This window comes from Ascaphus truei, chromosome 2 (assembly GCF_040206685.1).
Source record: "Ascaphus truei isolate aAscTru1 chromosome 2, aAscTru1.hap1, whole genome shotgun sequence".
NCBI classification, from domain to species: Eukaryota; Metazoa; Chordata; class Amphibia; order Anura; family Ascaphidae; genus Ascaphus; species Ascaphus truei.
Window position 1 is genome coordinate 267,856,264 of NC_134484.1, and position 24,928 is coordinate 267,881,191.

The following is a 24,928-nucleotide window of genomic DNA, read 5'->3' on the forward strand; positions in this document are numbered from 1 at the left end:
TATATATATATACCCTTATTCACCATTTTAATAAAAAATATCACAAAATTCTTCTAAGTCCCTCGGGAAGAGTGAAAGACGCGCACGTTCATTTTCAGAGCTCCTAGACCTTCCTATAAGAAGTTAGCCAAAAAGTAGCTTCGAAAAACGCTTAGGTTAAGTTTCAGAGTTGCTTCTAATGTACCGAAGCTGGAATTAGACATAATTTCACTCTCACAACATTATGGCTGGTTGGAGACAGTCCGAACCACAAGTACTGGGTCCATGGTTCTGGGCGTATACTGGGGGGACGGGGACGACTCCCATTAACCCCTGACTATACCGGGGATACGCTTATCACAATGCCTTACTGGTCTGTGCTGAAGCAGGGCATTCTGGCAGCCAAGTGGCTTGACCTTTATTAGTGAGCCTGGTTACCCCCTCTCGGAACCACAAACTTAGAAATCGCCAGCTCATATACAGTGCATAAAATAAATTTATATATATATATACCCTTATACACCATTTTAATAAAAAATATCACAAAATTCTTCTAAGTCCCTCGGGAAGAGTGAAAGACGCGCACGTTCATTTTCAGAGCTCCTAGACCTTCCTTTAAGAAGTTAGCCAAAAAGTAGCTTCGAAAAACGCTTAGGTTAAGTATCAGAGTTGCTTCTCATGTACCAAAGCTGGACTTAGACATAATTTCACTCTCACAACATTATGGCTGGTTGGAGACAGTCCGAACCACAAATGCCGGGTCCATGGTTCTGGCCATATACTGGGGGGACGGGGACGACTCCCATTAACCCCTGACTATACCGGGGATACGCTTATCACAATGCCTTACTGGTCTGTGCTGAAGCAGGGCATTCTGGCAGCCAAGTGGCTTGACCTTTATTAGTGAGCCTGGTTACCCCCTCTCGGAACCACAGACTTAGAAATCGCCAGCTCATATACAGTGCATAAAATAAATTTATATATATATACCCTTATTCACCATTTTAATAAAAAATATCACAAAATTCTTCTAAGTCCCTCGGGAAGAGTGAAAGACGCGCACGTTCATTTTCAGAGCTCCTAGACCTTCCTATAAGAAGTTAGCCAAAAAGTAGCTTCGAAAAACGCTTAGGTTAAGTTTCAGAGTTGCTTCTAATGTACCGAAGCTGGAATTAGACATAATTTCACTCTCACAACATTATGGCTGGTTGGAGACAGTCCGAACCACAAGTACTGGGTCCATGGTTCTGGGCGTATACTGGGGGGACGGGGACGACTCCCATTAACCCCTGACTATACCGGGGATACGCTTATCACAATGCCTTACTGGTCTGTGCTGAAGCAGGGCATTCTGGCAGCCAAGTGGCTTGACCTTTATTAGTGAGCCTGGTTACCCCCTCTCGGAACCACAGACTTAGAAATCGCCAGCTCATATAAAGTGCATAAAATAAATTTATATATATATACCCTTATACACCATTTTAATAAAAAATATCACAAAATTCTTCTAAGTCCCTCGGGAAGAGTGAAAGACGCGCACCTTCATTTTCAGAGCTCCTAGACCTTCCTATAAGAAGTTAGCCAAAAAGTAGCTTCGAAAAACGCTTAGGTTAAGTCTCAGAGTTGCATCTAATGTACCAGCTGGACTTAGACATAATTTCACTCTCACAACATTATGGCTGGTTGGAGACAATCCGAACCACAAGTACCGGGTCCATGGTTCTGGGCGTATACTGGGGGGACGGGGACGACTCCCATTAACCCCTGACTATACCGGGGATACGCTTATCACAATGCCTTACTGGTCTGTGCTGAAGCAGGGCATTCTGGCAGCCAAGTGGCTTGACCTTTATTAGTGAGCCTGGTTACCCCCTCTCGGAACCACAAACTTAGAAATCGCCAGCTCATATACAGTGCATAAAATAAATTTATATATATATACCCTTATACACCATTTTAATAAAAAATATCACAAAATTCTTCTAAGTCCCTCGGGAAGAGTGAAAGACGCGCACGTTCATTTTCAGAGCTCCTAGACGTTCCTATAAGAAGTTAGTCAAAAAGTAGCTTCGAAAAACGCTTAGGTTAAGTTTCAGAGTTGCTTCTCATGTACCAAAGCTGGACTTAGACATAATTTCACTCTCACAACATTATGGCTGGTTGGAGACAGTCCGAACCACAAGTACTGGGTCCATGGTTCTGGGCGTATACTGGGGGGACGGGGACGACTCCCATTAACCCCTGACTATACCGGGGATACGCTTATCACAATGCCTTACTGGTCTGTGCTGAAGCAGGGCATTCTGGCAGCCAAGTGGCTTGACCTTTATTAGTGAGCCTGGTTACCCCCTCTCGGAACCACAGACTTAGAAATCGCCAGCTCATATACAGTGCATAAAATAAATTTATATATATATACCCTTATACACCATTTTAATAAAAAATATCACAAAATTCTTCTAAGTCTCTCGGGAAGAGTGAAAGACGCGCACGTTCATTTTCAGAGCTCCTAGACCTTCCTATAAGAAGTTAGCCAAAAAGTAGCTTCGAAAAACGCTTAGGTTAAGTTTCAGAGTTGCTTCTCATGTACCAAAGCTGGACTTAGACATAATTTCACTCTCACAACATTATGGCTGGTTGGAGACAGTCCGAACCACAAATACCGGGTCCATGGTTCTGGCCATATACTGGGGGGACGGGGACGACTCCCATTAACCCCTGACTATACCGGGGATACGCTTATCACAATGCCTTACTGGTCTGTGCTGAAGCAGGGCATTCTGGCAGCCAAGTGGCTTGACCTTTATTAGTGAGCCTGGTTACCCCCTCTCGGAACCACAGACTTAGAAATCGCCAGCTCATATACAGTGCATAAAATAAATTTATATATATATACCCTTATTCACCATTTTAATAAAAAATATCACAAAATTCTTCTAAGTCCCTCGGGAAGAGTGAAAGACGCGCACGTTCATTTTCAGAGCTCCTAGACCTTCCTATAAGAAGTTAGCCAAAAAGTAGCTTCGAAAAACGCTTAGGTTAAGTTTCAGAGTTGCTTCTAATGTACCGAAGCTGGAATTAGACATAATTTCACTCTCACAACATTATGGCTGGTTGGAGACAGTCCGAACCACAAGTACTGGGTCCATGGTTCTGGGCGTATACTGGGGGGACGGGGACGACTCCCATTAACCCCTGACTATACCGGGGATACGCTTATCACAATGCCTTACTGGTCTGTGCTGAAGCAGGGCATTCTGGCAGCCAAGTGGCTTGACCTTTATTAGTGAGCCTGGTTACCCCCTCTCGGAACCACAAACTTAGAAATCGCCAGCTCATATACAGTGCATAAAATAAATTTATATATATATACCCTTATACACCATTTTAATAAAAAATATCACAAAATTCTTCTAAGTCCCTCGGGAAGAGTGAAAGACGCGCACGTTCATTTTTAGAGCTCCTAGACCTTCCTATAAGAAGTTAGCCAAAAAGTAGCTTCGAAAAACGCTTAGGTTAAGTCTCAGAGTTGCATCTAATGTACCAAAGCTGGACTTAGACATAATTTCACTCTCACAACATTATGGCTGGTTGGAGACAATCCGAAGCACAAGTACCGGGTCCATGGTTCTGGGCGTATACTGGGGGGACGGGGACGACTCCCATTAACCCCTGACTATACCGGGGATACGCTTATCACAATGCCTTACTGGTCTGGGCTGAAGCAGGGCATTCTGGCAGCCAAGTGGCTTGACCATTATTAGTGAGCCTGGTTACCCCCTCTCGGAACCACAAACTTAGAAATCGCCAGCTCATATACAGTGCATAAAATAAATTTATATACAGTATATATACCCTTATACACCATTTTAATAAAAAATATCACAAAATTCTTTTAAGTCCCTCGGGAAGAGTGAAAGACGCGCACGTTCATTTTCAGAGCTCCTAGACCTTCCTATAAGAAGTTAGCCAAAAAGTAGCTTCGAAAAACGCTTAGGTTAAGTTTCAGAGTTGCTTCTCATGTACCAAAGCTGGACTTAGACATAATTTCACTCTCACAACATTATGGCTGGTTGGAGACAGTCCGAACCACAAATACCGGGTCCATGGTTCTGGCCATATACTGGGGGGACGGGGACGACTCCCATTAACCCCTGACTATACCGGGAATACGCTTATCACAATGCCTTACTGGTCTGTGCTGAAGCAGGGCATTCTGGCAGTCAAGTGGCTTGACCTTTATTAGTGAGCCTGGTTACCCCCTCTCGGAACCACAGACTTAGAAATCGCCAGCTCATATAAAGTGCATAAAATAAATTTATATATATATACCCTTATACACCATTTTAATAAAAAATATCACAAAATTCTTCTAAGTCCCTCGGGAAGAGTGAAAGACGCGCACGTTCATTTTCAGAGCTCCTAGACGTTCCTATAAGAAGTTAGTCAAAAAGTAGCTTCGAAAAACGCTTCGGTTAAGTTTCAGAGTTGCTTCTCATGTACCAAAGCTGGACTTAGACATAATTTCACTCTCACAACATTATGGCTGGTTGGAGACAGTCCGAACCACAAGTACTGGGTCCATGGTTCTGGGCGTATACTGGGGGGACGGGGACGACTCCCATTAACCCCTGACTATACCGGGGATACGCTTATCACAATGCCTTACTGGTCTGTGCTGAAGCAGGGCATTCTGGCAGCCAAGTGGCTTGACCTTTATTAGTGAGCCTGGTTACCCCCTCTCGGAACCACAGACTTAGAAATCGCCAGCTCATATACAGTGCATAAAATAAATTTATATATATATACCCTTATACACCATTTTAATAAAAAATATCACAAAATTCTTCTAAGTCTCTCGGGAAGAGTGAAAGACGCGCACGTTCATTTTCAGAGCTCCTAGACCTTCCTATAAGAAGTTAGCCAAAAAGTAGCTTCGAAAAACGCTTAGGTTAAGTTTCAGAGTTGCTTCTCATGTACCAAAGCTGGACTTAGACATAATTTCACTCTCACAACATTATGGCTGGTTGGAGACAGTCCGAACCACAAATACCGGGTCCATGGTTCTGGCCATATACTGGGGGGACGGGGACGACTCCCATTAACCCCTGACTATACCGGGGATACGCTTATCACAATGCCTTACTGGTCTGTGCTGAAGCAGGGCATTCTGGCAGCCAAGTGGCTTGACCTTTATTAGTGAGCCTGGTTACCCCCTCTCGGAACCACAGACTTAGAAATCGCCAGCTCATATACAGTGCATAAAATAAATTTATATATATATACCCTTATTCACCATTTTAATAAAAAATATCACAAAATTCTTCTAAGTCCCTCGGGAAGAGTGAAAGACGCGCACGTTCATTTTCAGAGCTCCTAGACCTTCCTATAAGAAGTTAGCCAAAAAGTAGCTTCGAAAAACGCTTAGGTTAAGTTTCAGAGTTGCTTCTAATGTACCGAAGCTGGAATTAGACATAATTTCACTCTCACAACATTATGGCTGGTTGGAGACAGTCCGAACCACAAGTACTGGGTCCATGGTTCTGGGCGTATACTGGGGGGACGGGGACGACTCCCATTAACCCCTGACTATACCGGGGATACGCTTATCACAATGCCTTACTGGTCTGTGCTGAAGCAGGGCATTCTGGCAGCCAAGTGGCTTGACCTTTATTAGTGAGCCTGGTTACCCCCTCTCGGAACCACAAACTTAGAAATCGCCAGCTCATATACAGTGCATAAAATAAATTTATATATATATACCCTTATACACCATTTTAATAAAAAATATCACAAAATTCTTCTAAGTCCCTCGGGAAGAGTGAAAGACGCGCACGTTCATTTTTAGAGCTCCTAGACCTTCCTATAAGAAGTTAGCCAAAAAGTAGCTTCGAAAAACGCTTAGGTTAAGTCTCAGAGTTGCATCTAATGTACCAAAGCTGGACTTAGACATAATTTCACTCTCACAACATTATGGCTGGTTGGAGACAATCCGAAGCACAAGTACCGGGTCCATGGTTCTGGGCGTATACTGGGGGGACGGGGACGACTCCCATTAACCCCTGACTATACCGGGGATACGCTTATCACAATGCCTTACTGGTCTGGGCTGAAGCAGGGCATTCTGGCAGCCAAGTGGCTTGACCATTATTAGTGAGCCTGGTTACCCCCTCTCGGAACCACAAACTTAGAAATCGCCAGCTCATATACAGTGCATAAAATAAATTTATATACAGTATATATACCCTTATACACCATTTTAATAAAAAATATCACAAAATTCTTTTAAGTCCCTCGGGAAGAGTGAAAGACGCGCACGTTCATTTTCAGAGCTCCTAGACCTTCCTATAAGAAGTTAGCCAAAAAGTAGCTTCGAAAAACGCTTAGGTTAAGTTTCAGAGTTGCTTCTCATGTACCAAAGCTGGACTTAGACATAATTTCACTCTCACAACATTATGGCTGGTTGGAGACAGTCCGAACCACAAATACCGGGTCCATGGTTCTGGCCATATACTGGGGGGACGGGGACGACTCCCATTAACCCCTGACTATACCGGGAATACGCTTATCACAATGCCTTACTGGTCTGTGCTGAAGCAGGGCATTCTGGCAGTCAAGTGGCTTGACCTTTATTAGTGAGCCTGGTTACCCCCTCTCGGAACCACAGACTTAGAAATCGCCAGCTCATATAAAGTGCATAAAATAAATTTATATATATATACCCTTATACACCATTTTAATAAAAAATATCACAAAATTCTTCTAAGTCCCTCGGGAAGAGTGAAAGACGCGCACGTTCATTTTCAGAGCTCCTAGACCTTCCTATAAGAAGTTAGCCAAAAAGTAGCTTCGAAAAACGCTTAGGTTAAGTCTCAGAGTTGCATCTAATGTACCAAAGCTGGACTTAGACATAATTTCACTCTCACAACATTATGGCTGGTTGGAGACAGTCCGAACCACAAGTACCGGGTCCATGGTTCTGGGCGTATACTGGGGGGACGGGGACGACTCCCATTAACCCCTGACTATACCGGGGATACGCTTATCACAATGCCTTACTGGTCTGTGCTGAAGCAGGGCATTCTGGCAGCCAAGTGGCTTGACCTTTATTAGTGAGCCTGGTTACCCCCTCTCGGAACCACAAACTTAGAAATCGCCAGCTCATATACAGTGCATAAAATAAATTTATATATATATACCCTTATACACCATTTTAATAAAAAATATCACAAAATTCTTCTAAGTCCCTCGGGAAGAGTGAAAGACGCGCACGTTCATTTTCAGAGCTCCTAGACCTTCCTATAAGAAGTTAGCCAAAAAGTAGCTTCGAAAAACGCTTAGGTTAAGTTTCAGAGTTGCTTCTCATGTACCAAAGCTGGACTTAGACATAATTTCACTCTCACAACATTATGGCTGGTTGGAGACAGTCCGAACCACAAATACCGGGTCCATGGTTCTGGCCATATACTGGGGGGACGGGGACGACTCCCATTAACCCCTGACTATACCGGGGATACGCTTATCACAATGCCTTACTGGTCTGTGCTGAAGCAGGGCATTCTGGCAGCCAAGTGGCTTGACCTTTATTAGTGAGCCTGGTTACCCCCTCTCGGAACCACAGACTTAGAAATCGCCAGCTCATATACAGTGCATAAAATAAATTTATATATATATACCCTTATTCACCATTTTAATAAAAAATATCACAAAATTCTTCTAAGTCCCTCGGGAAGAGTGAAAGACGCGCACGTTCATTTTCAGAGCTCCTAGACCTTCCTATAAGAAGTTAGCCAAAAAGTAGCTTCGAAAAACGCTTAGGTTAAGTTTCAGAGTTGCTTCTAATGTACCGAAGCTGGAATTAGACATAATTTCACTCTCACAACATTATGGCTGGTTGGAGACAGTCCGAACCACAAGTACTGGGTCCATGGTTCTGGCCATATACTGGGGGGACGGGGACGACTCCCATTAACCCCTGACTATACCGGGGATACGCTTATCACAATGCCTTACTGGTCTGTGCTGAAGCAGGGCATTCTGGCAGCCAAGTTGCTTGACCTTTATTAGTGAGCCTGGTTACCCCCTCTCGGAACCACAGACTTAGAAATCGCCAGCTCATATACAGTGCATAAAATAAATTTATATATATATACCCTTATTCACCATTTTAATAAAAAATATCACAAAATTCTTCTAAGTCCCTCGGGAAGAGTGAAAGACGCGCACGTTCATTTTCAGAGCTCCTAGACCTTCCTATAAGAAGTTAGCCAAAAAGTAGCTTCGAAAAACGCTTAGGTTAAGTTTCAGAGTTGCTTCTAATGTACCAAAGCTGGAATTAGACATAATTTCACTCTCACAACATTATGGCTGGTTGGAGACAGTCCGAACCACAAGTACTGGGTCCATGGTTCTGGGCGTATACTGGGGGGACGGGGACGACTCCCATTAACCCCTGACTATACCGGGGATACGCTTATCACAATGCCTTACTGGTCTGTGCTGAAGCAGGGCATTCTGGCAGCCAAGTGGCTTGACCTTTATTAGTGAGCCTGGTTACCCCCTCTCGGAACCACAGACTTAGAAATCGCCAGCTCATATAAAGTGCATAAAATAAATTTATATATATATACCCTTATACACCATTTTAATAAAAAATATCACAAAATTCTTCTAAGTCCCTCGGGAAGAGTGAAAGACGCGCACGTTCATTTTCAGAGCTCCTAGACCTTCCTATAAGAAGTTAGCCAAAAAGTAGCTTCGAAAAACGCTTAGGTTAAGTTTCAGAGTTGCTTCTAATGTACCGAAGCTGGAATTAGACATAATTTCACTCTCACAACATTATGGCTGGTTGGAGACACTCCGAACCACAAGTACTGGGTCCATGGTTCTGGGCGTATACTGGGGGGACGGGGACGACTCCCATTAACCCCTGACTATACCGGGGATACGCTTATCACAATGCCTTACTGGTCTGTGCTGAAGCAGGGAATTCTGGCAGCCAAGTGGCTTGACCTTTATTAGTGAGCCTGGTTACCCCCTCTCGGAACTATAGACTTAGAAATCGCCAGCTCATATAAAGTGCATAAAATAAATTTATATATATATACCCTTATACACCATTTTAATAAAAAATATCACAAAATTCTTCTAAGTCCCTCGGGAAGAGTGAAAGACGCGCACGTTCATTTTTAGAGCTCCTAGACCTTCCTATAAGAAGTTAGCCAAAAAGTAGCTTCGAAAAACGCTTAGGTTAAGTCTCAGAGTTGCATCTAATGTACCAAAGCTGGAATTAGACATAATTTCACTCTCACAACATTATGGCTGGTTGGAGACAGTCCGAACCACAAGTACTGGGTCCATGGTTCTGGGCGTATACTGGGGGGACGGGGACGACTCCCATTAACCCCTGACTATACCGGGGATACGCTTATCACAATGCCTTACTGGTCTGTGCTGAAGCAGGGCATTCTGGCAGCCAAGTGGCTTGACCTTTATTAGTGAGCCTGGTTACCCCCTCTCGGAACCACAGACTTAGAAATCGCCAGCTCATATACAGTGCATAAAATAAATTTATATATATATACCCTTATTCACCATTTTAATAAAAAATATCACAAAATTCTTCTAAGTCCCTCGGGAAGAGTGAAAGACGCGCACGTTCATTTTCAGAGCTCCTAGACCTTCCTATAAGAAGTTAGCCAAAAAGTAGCTTCGAAAAACGCTTAGGTTACGTTTCAGAGTTGCTTCTAATGTACCGAAGCTGGAATTAGACATAATTTCACTCTCACAACATTATGGCTGGTTTGAGACAGTCCGAACCACAAGTACTGGGTCCATGGTTCTGGGCGTATACTGGGGGGACGGGGACGACTCCCATTAACCCCTGACTATACCGGGGATACGCTTATCACAATGCCTTACTGGTCTGTGCTGAAGCAGGGCATTCTGGCAGCCAAGTTGCTTGACCTTTATTAGTGAGCCTGGTTACCCCCTCTCGGAACCACAGACTTAGAAATCGCCAGCTCATATAAAGTACATAAAATAAATTTATATATATATACCCTTATACACCATTTTAATAAAAAATATCACAAAATTCTTCTAAGTCCCTCGGGAAGAGTGAAAGACGCGCACGTTCATTTTCAGAGCTCCTAGACCTTCCTATAAGAAGTTAGCCAAAAAGTAGCTTCGAAAAACGCTTAGGTTAAGTCTCAGAGTTGCTTCTAATGTACCAAAGCTGGAATTAGACATAATTTCACTCTCACAACATTATGGCTGGTTGGAGACAGTCCGAACCACAAATACCGGGTCCATGGTTCTGGCCATATACTGGGGGGACGGGGACGACTCCCATTAACCCCTGACTATACCGGGGATACGCTTATCACAATGCCTTACTGGTCTGTGCTGAAGCAGGGCATTCTGGCAGCCAAGTGGCTTGACCTTTATTAGTGAGCCTGGTTACCCCCTCTCGGAACCACAGACTTAGAAATCGCCAGCTCATATAAAGTGCATAAAATAAATTTATATATATATACCCTTATACACCATTTTAATAAAAAATATCACAAAATTCTTCTAAGTCCCTCGGGAAGAGTGAAAGACGCGCACGTTCATTTTTAGAGCTCCTAGACCTTCCTATAAGAAGTTAGCCAAAAAGTAGCTTCGAAAAACGCTTAGGTTAAGTCTCAGAGTTGCATCTAATGTACCAAAGCTGGACTTAGACATAATTTCACTCTCACAACATTATGGCTGGTTGGAGACAGTCCGAACCACAAGTACCGGGTCCATGGTTCTGGGCGTATACTGGGGGGACGGGGACGACTCCCATTAACCCCTGACTATACCGGGGATACGCTTATCACAATGCCTTACTGTTCTGTGCTGAAGCAGGGCATTCTGGCAGCCAAGTGGCTTGACCTTTATTAGTGAGCCTGGTTACCCCCTCTCGGAACCACAAACTTAGAAATCGCCAGCTCATATACAGTGCATAAAATAAATTTATATATATATACCCTTATACACCATTTTAATAAAAAATATCACAAAATTCTTCTAAGTCCCTCGGGAAGAGTGAAAGACGCGCACGTTCATTTTCAGAGCTCCTAGACCTTCCTATAAGAAGTTAGCCAAAAAGTAGCTTCGAAAAACGCTTAGGTTAAGTTTCAGAGTTGCTTCTAATGTACCGAAGCTGGAATTAGACATAATTTCACTCTCACAACATTATGGCTGGTTGGAGACAGTCCGAACCACAAGTACTGGGTCCATGGTTCTGGGCGTATACTGGGGGGACGGGGACGACTCCCATTAACCCCTGACTATACCGGGGATACGCTTATCACAATGCCTTACTGGTCTGTGCTGAAGCAGGGAATTCTGGCAGCCAAGTGGCTTGACCTTTATTAGTGAGCCTGGTTACCCCCTCTCGGAACTATAGACTTAGAAATCGCCAGCTCATATAAAGTGCATAAAATAAATTTATATATATATACCCTTATACACCATTTTAATAAAAAATATCACAAAATTCTTCTAAGTCCCTCGGGAAGAGTGAAAGACGCGCACGTTCATTTTTAGAGCTCCTAGAACTTCCTATAAGAAGTTAGCCAAAAAGTAGCTTCGAAAAACGCTTAGGTTAAGTCTCAGAGTTGCATCTAATGTACCAAAGCTGGAATTAGACATAATTTCACTCTCACAACATTATGGCTGGTTGGAGACAGTCCGAACCACAAGTACTGGGTCCATGGTTCTGGGCGTATACTGGGGGGACGGGGACGACTCCCATTAACCCCTGACTATACCGGGGATACGCTTATCACAATGCCTTACTGGTCTGTGCTGAAGCAGGGCATTCTGGCAGCCAAGTGGCTTGACCTTTATTAGTGAGCCTGGTTACCCCCTCTCGGAACCACAAACTTAGAAATCGCCAGCTCATATACAGTGCATAAAATAAATTTATATATATATACCCTTATACACCATTTTAATAAAAAATATCACAAAATTCTTCTAAGTCCCTCGGGAAGAGTGAAAGACGCGCACGTTCATTTTCAGAGCTCCTAGACCTTCCTATAAGAAGTTAGCCAAAAAGTAGCTTCGAAAAACGCTTAGGTTAAGTTTCAGAGTTGCTTCTAATGTACCGAAGCTGGAATTAGACATAATTTCACTCTCACAACATTATGGCTGGTTGGAGACAGTCCGAACCACAAGTACTGGGTCCATGGTTCTGGGCGTATACTGGGGGGACGGGGACGACTCCCATTAACCCCTGACTATACCGGGGATACGCTTATCACAATGCCTTACTGGTCTGTGCTGAAGCAGGGAATTCTGGCAGCCAAGTGGCTTGACCTTTATTAGTGAGCCTGGTTACCCCCTCTCGGAACTATAGACTTAGAAATCGCCAGCTCATATAAAGTGCATAAAATAAATTTATATATATATACCCTTATACACCATTTTAATAAAAAATATCACAAAATTCTTCTAAGTCCCTCGGGAAGAGTGAAAGACGCGCACGTTCATTTTTAGAGCTCCTAGAACTTCCTATAAGAAGTTAGCCAAAAAGTAGCTTCGAAAAACGCTTAGGTTAAGTCTCAGAGTTGCATCTAATGTACCAAAGCTGGAATTAGACATAATTTCACTCTCACAACATTATGGCTGGTTGGAGACAGTCCGAACCACAAGTACTGGGTCCATGGTTCTGGGCGTATACTGGGGGGACGGGGACGACTCCCATTAACCCCTGACTATACCGGGGATACGCTTATCACAATGCCTTACTGGTCTGTGCTGAAGCAGGGCATTCTGGCAGCCAAGTGGCTTGACCTTTATTAGTGAGCCTGGTTACCCCCTCTCGGAACCACAAACTTAGAAATCGCCAGCTCATATACAGTGCATAAAATAAATTTATATATATATACCCTTATACACCATTTTAATAAAAAATATCACAAAATTCTTCTAAGTCCCTCGGGAAGAGTGAAAGACGCGCACGTTCATTTTCAGAGCTCCTAGACCTTCCTATAAGAAGTTAGCCAAAAAGTAGCTTCGAAAAACGCTTAGGTTAAGTTTCAGAGTTGCTTCTAATGTACCGAAGCTGGAATTAGACATAATTTCACTCTCACAACATTATGGCTGGTTTGAGACAGTCCGAACCACAAGTACTGGGTCCATGGTTCTGGGCGTATACTGGGGGGACGGGGACGACTCCCATTAACCCCTGACTATACCGGGGATACGCTTATCACAATGCCTTACTGGTCTGTGCTGAAGCAGGGCATTCTGGCAGCCAAGTGGCTTGACCTTTATTAGTGAGCCTGGTTACCCCCTCTCGGAACCACAGACTTAGAAATCGCCAGCTCATATAAAGTACATAAAATAAATTTATATATATATACCCTTATACACCATTTTAATAAAAAATATCACAAAATTCTTCTAAGTCCCTCGGGAAGAGTGAAAGACGCGCACGTTCATTTTCAGAGCTCCTAGACCTTCCTATAAGAAGTTAGCCAAAAAGTAGCTTCGAAAAACGCTTAGGTTAAGTCTCAGAGTTGCTTCTAATGTACCAAAGCTGGAATTAGACATAATTTCACTCTCACAACATTATGGCTGGTTGGAGACAGTCCGAACCACAAATACCGGGTCCATGGTTCTGGCCATATACTGGGGGGACGGGGACGACTCCCATTAACCCCTGACTATACCGGGGATACGCTTATCACAATGCCTTACTGGTCTGTGCTGAAGCAGGGCATTCTGGCAGCCAAGTGGCTTGACCTTTATTAGTGAGCCTGGTTACCCCCTCTCGGAACCACAGACTTAGAAATCGCCAGCTCATATAAAGTGCATAAAATAAATTTATATATATATACCCTTATACACCATTTTAATAAAAAATATCACAAAATTCTTCTAAGTCCCTCGGGAAGAGTGAAAGACGCGCACGTTCATTTTTAGAGCTCCTAGACCTTCCTATAAGAAGTTAGCCAAAAAGTAGCTTCGAAAAACGCTTAGGTTAAGTCTCAGAGTTGCATCTAATGTACCAAAGCTGGACTTAGACATAATTTCACTCTCACAACATTATGGCTGGTTGGAGACAGTCCGAACCACAAGTACCGGGTCCATGGTTCTGGGCGTATACTGGGGGGACGGGGACGACTCCCATTAACCCCTGACTATACCGGGGATACGCTTATCACAATGCCTTACTGTTCTGTGCTGAAGCAGGGCATTCTGGCAGCCAAGTGGCTTGACCTTTATTAGTGAGCCTGGTTACCCCCTCTCGGAACCACAAACTTAGAAATCGCCAGCTCATATACAGTGCATAAAATAAATTTATATATATATACCCTTATACACCATTTTAATAAAAAATATCACAAAATTCTTCTAAGTCCCTCGGGAAGAGTGAAAGACGCGCACGTTCATTTTCAGAGCTCCTAGACCTTCCTATAAGAAGTTAGCCAAAAAGTAGCTTCGAAAAACGCTTAGGTTAAGTTTCAGAGTTGCTTCTAATGTACCGAAGCTGGAATTAGACATAATTTCACTCTCACAACATTATGGCTGGTTGGAGACAGTCCGAACCACAAGTACTGGGTCCATGGTTCTGGGCGTATACTGGGGGGACGGGGACGACTCCCATTAACCCCTGACTATACCGGGGATACGCTTATCACAATGCCTTACTGGTCTGTGCTGAAGCAGGGAATTCTGGCAGCCAAGTGGCTTGACCTTTATTAGTGAGCCTGGTTACCCCCTCTCGGAACTATAGACTTAGAAATCGCCAGCTCATATAAAGTGCATAAAATAAATTTATATATATATACCCTTATACACCATTTTAATAAAAAATATCACAAAATTCTTCTAAGTCCCTCGGGAAGAGTGAAAGACGCGCACGTTCATTTTTAGAGCTCCTAGAACTTCCTATAAGAAGTTAGCCAAAAAGTAGCTTCGAAAAACGCTTAGGTTAAGTCTCAGAGTTGCATCTAATGTACCAAAGCTGGAATTAGACATAATTTCACTCTCACAACATTATGGCTGGTTGGAGACAGTCCGAACCACAAGTACTGGGTCCATGGTTCTGGGCGTATACTGGGGGGACGGGGACGACTCCCATTAACCCCTGACTATACCGGGGATACGCTTATCACAATGCCTTACTGGTCTGTGCTGAAGCAGGGCATTCTGGCAGCCAAGTGGCTTGACCTTTATTAGTGAGCCTGGTTACCCCCTCTCGGAACCACAAACTTAGAAATCGCCAGCTCATATACAGTGCATAAAATAAATTTATATATATATACCCTTATACACCATTTTAATAAAAAATATCACAAAATTCTTCTAAGTCCCTCGGGAAGAGTGAAAGACGCGCACGTTCATTTTCAGAGCTCCTAGACCTTCCTATAAGAAGTTAGCCAAAAAGTAGCTTCGAAAAACGCTTAGGTTAAGTTTCAGAGTTGCTTCTAATGTACCGAAGCTGGAATTAGACATAATTTCACTCTCACAACATTATGGCTGGTTTGAGACAGTCCGAACCACAAGTACTGGGTCCATGGTTCTGGGCGTATACTGGGGGGACGGGGACGACTCCCATTAACCCCTGACTATACCGGGGATACGCTTATCACAATGCCTTACTGGTCTGTGCTGAAGCAGGGCATTCTGGCAGCCAAGTGGCTTGACCTTTATTAGTGAGCCTGGTTACCCCCTCTCGGAACCACAGACTTAGAAATCGCCAGCTCATATAAAGTACATAAAATAAATTTATATATATATACCCTTATACACCATTTTAATAAAAAATATCACAAAATTCTTCTAAGTCCCTCGGGAAGAGTGAAAGACGCGCACGTTCATTTTCAGAGCTCCTAGACCTTCCTATAAGAAGTTAGCCAAAAAGTAGCTTCGAAAAACGCTTAGGTTAAGTCTCAGAGTTGCTTCTAATGTACCAAAGCTGGAATTAGACATAATTTCACTCTCACAACATTATGGCTGGTTGGAGACAGTCCGAACCACAAATACCGGGTCCATGGTTCTGGCCATATACTGGGGGGACGGGGACGACTCCCATTAACCCCTGACTATACCGGGGATACGCTTATCACAATGCCTTACTGGTCTGTGCTGAAGCAGGGCATTCTGGCAGCCAAGTGGCTTGACCTTTATTAGTGAGCCTGGTTACCCCCTCTCGGAACCACAGACTTAGAAATCGCCAGCTCATATAAAGTGCATAAAATAAATTTATATATATATACCCTTATACACCATTTTAATAAAAAATATCACAAAATTCTTCTAAGTCCCTCGGGAAGAGTGAAAGACGCGCACGTTCATTTTCAGAGCTCCTAGACCTTCCTATAAGAAGTTAACCAAAAAGTAGCTTCGAAAAACGCTTAGGTTAAGTCTCAGAGTTGCATCTAATGTACCAAAGCTGGACTTAGACATAATTTCACTCTCACAACATTATGGCTGGTTGGAGACAGTCCGAACCACAAGTACCGGGTCCATGGTTCTGGGCGTATACTGGGGGGACGGGGACGACTCCCATTAACCCCTGACTATACCGGGGATACGCTTATCACAATGCCTTACTGTTCTGTGCTGAAGCAGGGCATTCTGGCAGCCAAGTGGCTTGACCTTTATTAGTGAGCCTGGTTACCCCCTCTCGGAACCACAAACTTAGAAATCGCCAGCTCATATACAGTGCATAAAATAAATTTATATATATATACCCTTATACACCATTTTAATAAAAAATATCACAAAATTCTTCTAAGTCCCTCGGGAAGAGTGAAAGACGCGCACGTTCATTTTCAGAGCTCCTAGACCTTCCTATAAGAAGTTAGCCAAAAAGTAGCTTCGAAAAACGCTTAGGTTAAGTCTCAGAGTTGCATCTAATGTACCAAAGCTGGACTTAGACATAATTTCACTCTCACAACATTATGGCTGGTTGGAGACAGTCCGAACCACAAATACCGGGTCCATGGTTCTGGCCATATACTGGGGGGACAGGGACGACTCCCATTAACCCCTGACTATACCGGGGATACGCTTATCACAATGCCTTACTGGTCTGTGCTGAAGCAGGGCATTCTGGCAGCCAAGTGGCTTGACCTTTATTAGTGAGCCTGGTTACCCCCTCTCGGAACCACAGACTTAGAAATCGCCAGCTCATATAAAGTGCATAAAATAAATTTATATATATATACCCTTATACACCATTTTATTAAAAAATATCACAAAATTCTTCTAAGTCCCTCGGGAAGAGTGAAAGACGCGCACGTTCATTTTCAGAGCTCCTAGACCTTCCTATAAGAAGTTAGCCAAAAAGTAGCTTCGAAAAACGCTTAGGTTAAGTTTCAGAGTTGCTTCTAATGTACCGAAGCTGGACTTAGACATAATTTCACTCTCACAACATTATGGCTGGTTGGAGACAGTCCGAACCACAAATACCGGGTCCATGGTTCTGGCCATATACTGGGGGGACGGGGACGACTCCCATTAACCCCTGACTATACCGGGGATACGCTTATCACAATGCCTTACTGGTCTGTGCTGAAGCAGGGCATTCTGGCAGCCAAGTGGCTTGACCTTTATTAGTGAGCCTGGTTACCCCCTCTCGGAACCACAGACTTAGAAATCGCCAGCTCATATACAGTGCATAAAATAAATTTATATATATATACCCTTATTCACCATTTTAATAAAAAATATCACAAAATTCTTCTAAGTCCCTCGGGAAGAGTGAAAGACGCGCACGTTCATTTTCAGTGCTCCTAGACCTTCCTATAAGAAGTTAGCCAAAAAGTAGCTTCGAAAAACGCTTAGGTTAAGTTTCAGAGTTGCTTCTAATGTACCGAAGCTGGAATTAGACATAATTTCACTCTCACAACATTATGGCTGGTTGGAGACAGTCCGAACCACAAGTACTGGGTCCATGGTTCTGGGCGTATACTGGGGGGACGGGGACGACTCCCATTAACCCCTGACTATACCGGGGATACGCTTATCACAATGCCTTACTGGTCTGTGCTGAAGCAGGGCATTCTGGCAGCCAAGTGGCTTGACCTTTATTAGTGAGCCTGGTTACCCCCTCTCGGAACCACAGACTTAGAAATCGCCAGCTCATATAAAGTGCATAAAATAAATTTATATATATATACCCTTATACACCATTTTAATAAAAAATATCACAAAATTCTTCTAAGTCCCTCGGGAAGAGTGAAAGACGCGCACGTTCATTTTCAGAGCTCCTAGACCTTCCTATAAGAAGTTAGCCAAAAAGTAGCTTCGAAAAACGCTTAGGTTAAGTCTCAGAGTTGCATCTAATGTACCAAAGCTGGACTTAGACATAATTTCACTCTCACAACATTATGGCTGGTTGGAGACAGTCCGAACCACAAATACCGGGTCCATGGTTCTGGCCATATACTGGGGGGACGGGGACGACTCCCATTAACCCCTGACTATACCGGGGATACGCTTATCACAATGCCTTACTGGTCTGTGCTGAAGCAGGGCATTCTGGCAGCCAAGTGGCTTGACCTTTATTAGTGAGCCTGGTTACCCCCTCTCGGAACCACAGACTTAGAAATCGCCAGCTCATATAAAGTGCATAAAATAAATTTATATATATATACCCTTATACACCATTTTAATAAAAAATATCACAAAATTCTTCTAAGTCCCTCGGGAAGAGTGAAAGACGCGCACGTTCATTTTCAGAGCTCCTAGACCTTCCTATAAGAAGTTAGCCAAAAAGTAGCTTCGAAAAACGCTTAGGTTAAGTTTCAGAGTTGCTTCTAATGTACCGAAGCTGGAATTAGACATAATTTCACTCTCACAACATTATGGCTGGTTGGAGACAGTCCGAACCACAAGTACTGGGTCCATGGTTCTGGCCATATACTGGGGGGACGGGGACGACTCCCATTAACCCCTGACTATACCGGGGATACGCTTATCACAATGCCTTACTGGTCTGTGCTGAAGCAGGGCATTCTGGCAGCCAAGTGGCTTGACCTTTATTAGTGAGCCTGGTTACCCCCTCTCGGAACCACAGACTTAGAAATCGCCAGCTCATATAAAGTACATAAAATAAATTTATATATATATACCCTTATACACCATTTTAATAAAAAATATCACAAAATTCTTCTAAGTCCCTCGGGAAGAGTGAAAGACGCGCACGTTCATTTTCAGAGCTCCTAGACCTTCCTATAAGAAGTTAGCCAAAAAGTAGCTTCGAAAAACGCTTAGGTTAAGTCTCAGAGTTGCTTCTAATGTACCAAAGCTGGAATTAGACATAATTTCACTCTCACAACATTATGGCTGGTTGGAGACAGTCCGAACCACAAATACCGGGTCCATGGTTCTGGCCATATACTGGGGGGACGGGGACGACTCCCATTAACCCCTGACTATACCGGGGATACGCTTATCACAATGCCTTACTGGTCTGTGCTGAAGCAGGGCATTCTGGCAGCCAAGTGGCTTGACCTTTATTAGTGAGCCTGGTTACCCCCTCTCGGAACCACAGACTTAGAAATCGCCAGCTCATATAAAGTGCATAAAATAAATTTATATATATATACCCTTATACACCATTTTAATAAAAAATATCACAAAATTCTTCTAAGTCCCTCGGGAAGAGTGAAAGACGCGCACGTTCATTTTCAGAGCTCCTAGACCTTCCTATAAGAAGTTAACCAAAAAGTAGCTTCGAAAAACGCTTAGGTTAAGTCTCAGAGTTGCATCTAATGTACCAAAGCTGGACTTAGACATAATTTCACTCTCACAACATTATGGCTGGTTGGAGACAGTCCGAACCACAAGTACCGGGTCCATGGTTCTGGGCGTATACTGGGGGGACGGGGACGACTCCCATTAACCCCTGACTATACCGGGGATACGCTTATCACAATGCCTTACTGTTCTGTGCTGAAGCAGGGCATTCTGGCAGCCAAGTGGCTTGACCTTTATTAGTGAGCCTGGTTACCCCCTCTCGGAACCACAAACTTAGAAATCGCCAGCTCATATACAGTGCATAAAATAAATTTATATATATATACCCTTATACACCATTTTAATAAAAAATATCACAAAATTCTTCTAAGTCCCTCGGGAAGAGTGAAAGACGCGCACGTTCATTTTCAGAGCTCCTAGACCTTCCTATAAGAAGTTAGCCAAAAAGTAGCTTCGAAAAACGCTTAGGTTAAGTCTCAGAGTTGCATCTAATGTACCAAAGCTGGACTTAGACATAATTTCACTCTCACAACATTATGGCTGGTTGGAGACAGTCCGAACCACAAATACCGGGTCCATGGTTCTGGCCATATACTGGGGGGACAGGGACGACTCCCATTAACCCCTGACTATACCGGGGATACGCTTATCACAATGCCTTACTGGTCTGTGCTGAAGCAGGGCATTCTGGCAGCCAAGTGGCTTGACCTTTATTAGTGAGCCTGGTTACCCCCTCTCGGAACCACAGACTTAGAAATCGCCAGCTCATATAAAGTGCATAAAATAAATTTATATATATATACCCTTATACACCATTTTATTAAAAAATATCACAAAATTCTTCTAAGTCCCTCGGGAAGAGTGAAAGACGCGCACGTTCATTTTCAGAGCTCCTAGACCTTCCTATAAGAAGTTAGCCAAAAAGTAGCTTCGAAAAACGCTTAGGTTAAGTTTCAGAGTTGCTTCTAATGTACCGAAGCTGGACTTAGACATAATTTCACTCTCACAACATTATGGCTGGTTGGAGACAGTCCGAACCACAAATACCGGGTCCATGGTTCTGGCCATATACTGGGGGGACGGGGACGACTCCCATTAACCCCTGACTATACCGGGGATACGCTTATCACAATGCCTTACTGGTCTGTGCTGAAGCAGGGCATTCTGGCAGCCAAGTGGCTTGACCTTTATTAGTGAGCCTGGTTACCCCCTCTCGGAACCACAGACTTAGAAATCGCCAGCTCATATACAGTGCATAAAATAAATTTATATATATATACCCTTATTCACCATTTTAATAAAAAATATCACAAAATTCTTCTAAGTCCCTCGGGAAGAGTGAAAGACGCGCACGTTCATTTTCAGTGCTCCTAGACCTTCCTATAAGAAGTTAGCCAAAAAGTAGCTTCGAAAAACGCTTAGGTTAAGTTTCAGAGTTGCTTCTAATGTACCGAAGCTGGAATTAGACATAATTTCACTCTCACAACATTATGGCTGGTTGGAGACAGTCCGAACCACAAGTACTGGGTCCATGGTTCTGGGCGTATACTGGGGGGACGGGGACGACTCCCATTAACCCCTGACTATACCGGGGATACGCTTATCACAATGCCTTACTGGTCTGTGCTGAAGCAGGGCATTCTGGCAGCCAAGTGGCTTGACCTTTATTAGTGAGCCTGGTTACCCCCTCTCGGAACCACAGACTTAGAAATCGCCAGCTCATATAAAGTGCATAAAATAAATTTATATATATATACCCTTATACACCATTTTAATAAAAAATATCACAAAATTCTTCTAAGTCCCTCGGGAAGAGTGAAAGACGCGCACGTTCATTTTCAGAGCTCCTAGACCTTCCTATAAGAAGTTAGCCAAAAAGTAGCTTCGAAAAACGCTTAGGTTAAGTCTCAGAGTTGCATCTAATGTACCAAAGCTGGACTTAGACATAATTTCACTCTCACAACATTATGGCTGGTTGGAGACAGTCCGAACCACAAATACCGGGTCCATGGTTCTGGCCATATACTGGGGGGACGGGGACGACTCCCATTAACCCCTGACTATACCGGGGATACGCTTATCACAATGCCTTACTGGTCTGTGCTGAAGCAGGGCATTCTGGCAGCCAAGTGGCTTGACCTTTATTAGTGAGCCTGGTTACCCCCTCTCGGAACCACAGACTTAGAAATCGCCAGCTCATATAAAGTGCATAAAATAAATTTATATATATATACCCTTATACACCATTTTAATAAAAAATATCACAAAATTCTTCTAAGTCCCTCGGGAAGAGTGAAAGACGCGCACGTTCATTTTCAGAGCTCCTAGACCTTCCTATAAGAAGTTAGCCAAAAAGTAGCTTCGAAAAACGCTTAGGTTAAGTTTCAGAGTTGCTTCTAATGTACCGAAGCTGGAATTAGACATAATTTCACTCTCACAACATTATGGCTGGTTGGAGACAGTCCGAACCACAAGTACTGGGTCCATGGTTCTGGCCATATACTGGGGGGACGGGGACGACTCCCATTAACCCCTGACTATACCGGGGATACGCTTATCACAATGCCTTACTGGTCTGTGCTGAAGCAGGGCATTCTGGCAGCCAAGTGGCTTGACCTTTATTAGTGAGCCTGGTTACCCCCTCTCGGAACCACAGACTTAGAAATCGCCAGCTCATATACAGTGCATAAAATAAATTTATATATATATACCCTTATTCACCATTTTAATAAAAAATATCACAAAATTCTTCTAAGTCCCTCGGGAAGAGTGAAAGAAGCGCACGTTCATTTTCAGAGCTCCTAGACCTTCCTATAAGAAGTTAGCCAAAAAGTAGCTTCGAAAAACGCTTAGGTTAAGTTTCAGAGTTGCTTCTAATGTACCGAAGCTGGAATTAGACATAATTTCACTCTCACAACATTATGGCTGGTTGGAGACAGTCCGAACCACAAGTACTGGGTCCATGGTTCTGGGCGTATACTGGGGGGACGGGGACGACTCCCATTAACCCCTGACTATACCGGGGATACGCTTATCACAATGCCTTACTGGTCTGTGCTGAAGCAGGGCATTCTGGCAGCCAAGTGGCTTGACCTTTATTAGTGAGCCTGGTTACCCCCTCTCGGAACCACAGACTTAGAAATCGCCAGCTCATATAAAGTGCATAAAATAAATTTATATATATATACCCTTATACACCATTTTAATAAAAAATATCACAAAATTCTTCTAAGTCCCTCGGGAAGAGTGAAAGACGCGCACGTTCATTTTCAGAGCTCCTAGACCTTCCTATAAGAAGTTAGCCAAAAAGTAGCTTCGAAAAACGCTTAGGTTAAGTCTCAGAGTTGCATCTAATGTACCAAAGCTGGACTTTGACATAATTTCACTCTCACAACATTATGGCTGGTTGGAGACAGTCCGAACCACAAATACCGGGTCCATGGTTCTGGCCATATACTGGGGGGACGGGGACGACTCCCATTAACCCCTGACTATACCGGGGATACGCTTATCACAATGCCTTACTGGTCTGTGCTGAAGCAGGGCATTCTGGCAGCCAAGTGGCTTGACCTTTATTAGTGAGCCTGGTTACCCCCTCTCGGAACCACAGACTTAGAAATCGCCAGCTCATATAAAGTGCATAAAATAAATTTATATATATATACCCTTAAACACCATTTTAATAAAAAATATCACAAAATTCTTCTAAGTCCCTCGGGAAGAGTGAAAGACGCGCACGTTCATTTTCAGAGCTCCTAGACCTTCCTATAAGAAGTTAGCCAAAAAGTAGCTTCGAAAAACGCTTAGGTTAAGTTTCAGAGTTGCTTCTAATGTACCGAAGCTGGACTTAGACATAATTTCACTCTCACAACATTATGGCTGGTTGGAGACAGTCCGAACCACAAATACCGGGTCCATGGTTCTGGCCATATACTGGGGGGACGGGGACGACTCCCATTAACCCCTGACTATACCGGGGATACGCTTATCACAATGCCTTACTGGTCTGTGCTGAAGCAGGGCATTCTGGCAGCCAAGTGGCTTGACCTTTATTAGTGAGCCTGGTTACCCCCTCTCGGAACCACAGACTTAGAAATCGCCAGCTCATATACAGTGCATAAAATAAATTTATATATATATACCCTTATACACCATTTTAATAAAAAATATCACAAAATTCTTCTAAGTCCCTCGGGAAGAGTGAAAGACGCGCACGTTCATTTTCAGAGCTCCTAGACCTTTCTATAAGAAGTTAGCCAAAAAGTAGCTTCGAAAAACGCTTAGGTTAAGTTTCAGAGTTGCTTCTCATGTACCAAAGCTGGACTTAGACATAATTTCACTCTCACAACATTATGGCTGGTTGGAGACAGTCCGAACCACAAATACCGGGTCCATGGTTCTGGCCATATACTGGGGGGACGGGGACGACTCCCATTAACCCCTGACTATACCGGGGATACGCTTATCACAATGCCTTACTGGTCTGTGCTGAAGCAGGGCATTCTGGCAGCCAAGTGGCTTGACCTTTATTAGTGAGCCTGGTTACCCCCTCTCGGAACCACAGACTTAGAAATCGCCAGCTCATATACAGTGCATAAAATAAATTTATATATATATACCCTTATTCACCATTTTAATAATAAATATCACAAAATTCTTCTAAGTCCCTCGGGAAGAGTGAAAGAAGCGCACGTTCATTTTCAGAGCTCCTAGACCTTCCTATAAGAAGTTAGCCAAAAAGTAGCTTCGAAAAACGCTTAGGTTAAGTTTCAGAGTTGCTTCTAATGTACCGAAGCTGGAATTAGACATAATTTCACTCTCACAACATTATGGCTGGTTGGAGACAGTCCGAACCACAAGTACTGGGTCCATGGTTCTGGGCGTATACTGGGGGGACGGGGACGACTCCCATTAACCCCTGACTATACCGGGGATACGCTTATCACAATGCCTTACTGGTCTGTGCTGAAGCAGGGCATTCTGGCAGCCAAGTGGCTTGACCTTTATTAGTGAGCCTGGTTACCCCCTCTCGGAACCACAGACTTAGAAATCGCCAGCTCATATAAAGTGCATAAAATAAATTTATATATATATACCCTTATACACCATTTTAATAAAAAATATCACAAAATTCTTCTAAGTCCCTCGGGAAGAGTGAAAGACGCGCACGTTCATTTTCAGAGCTCCTAGACCTTCC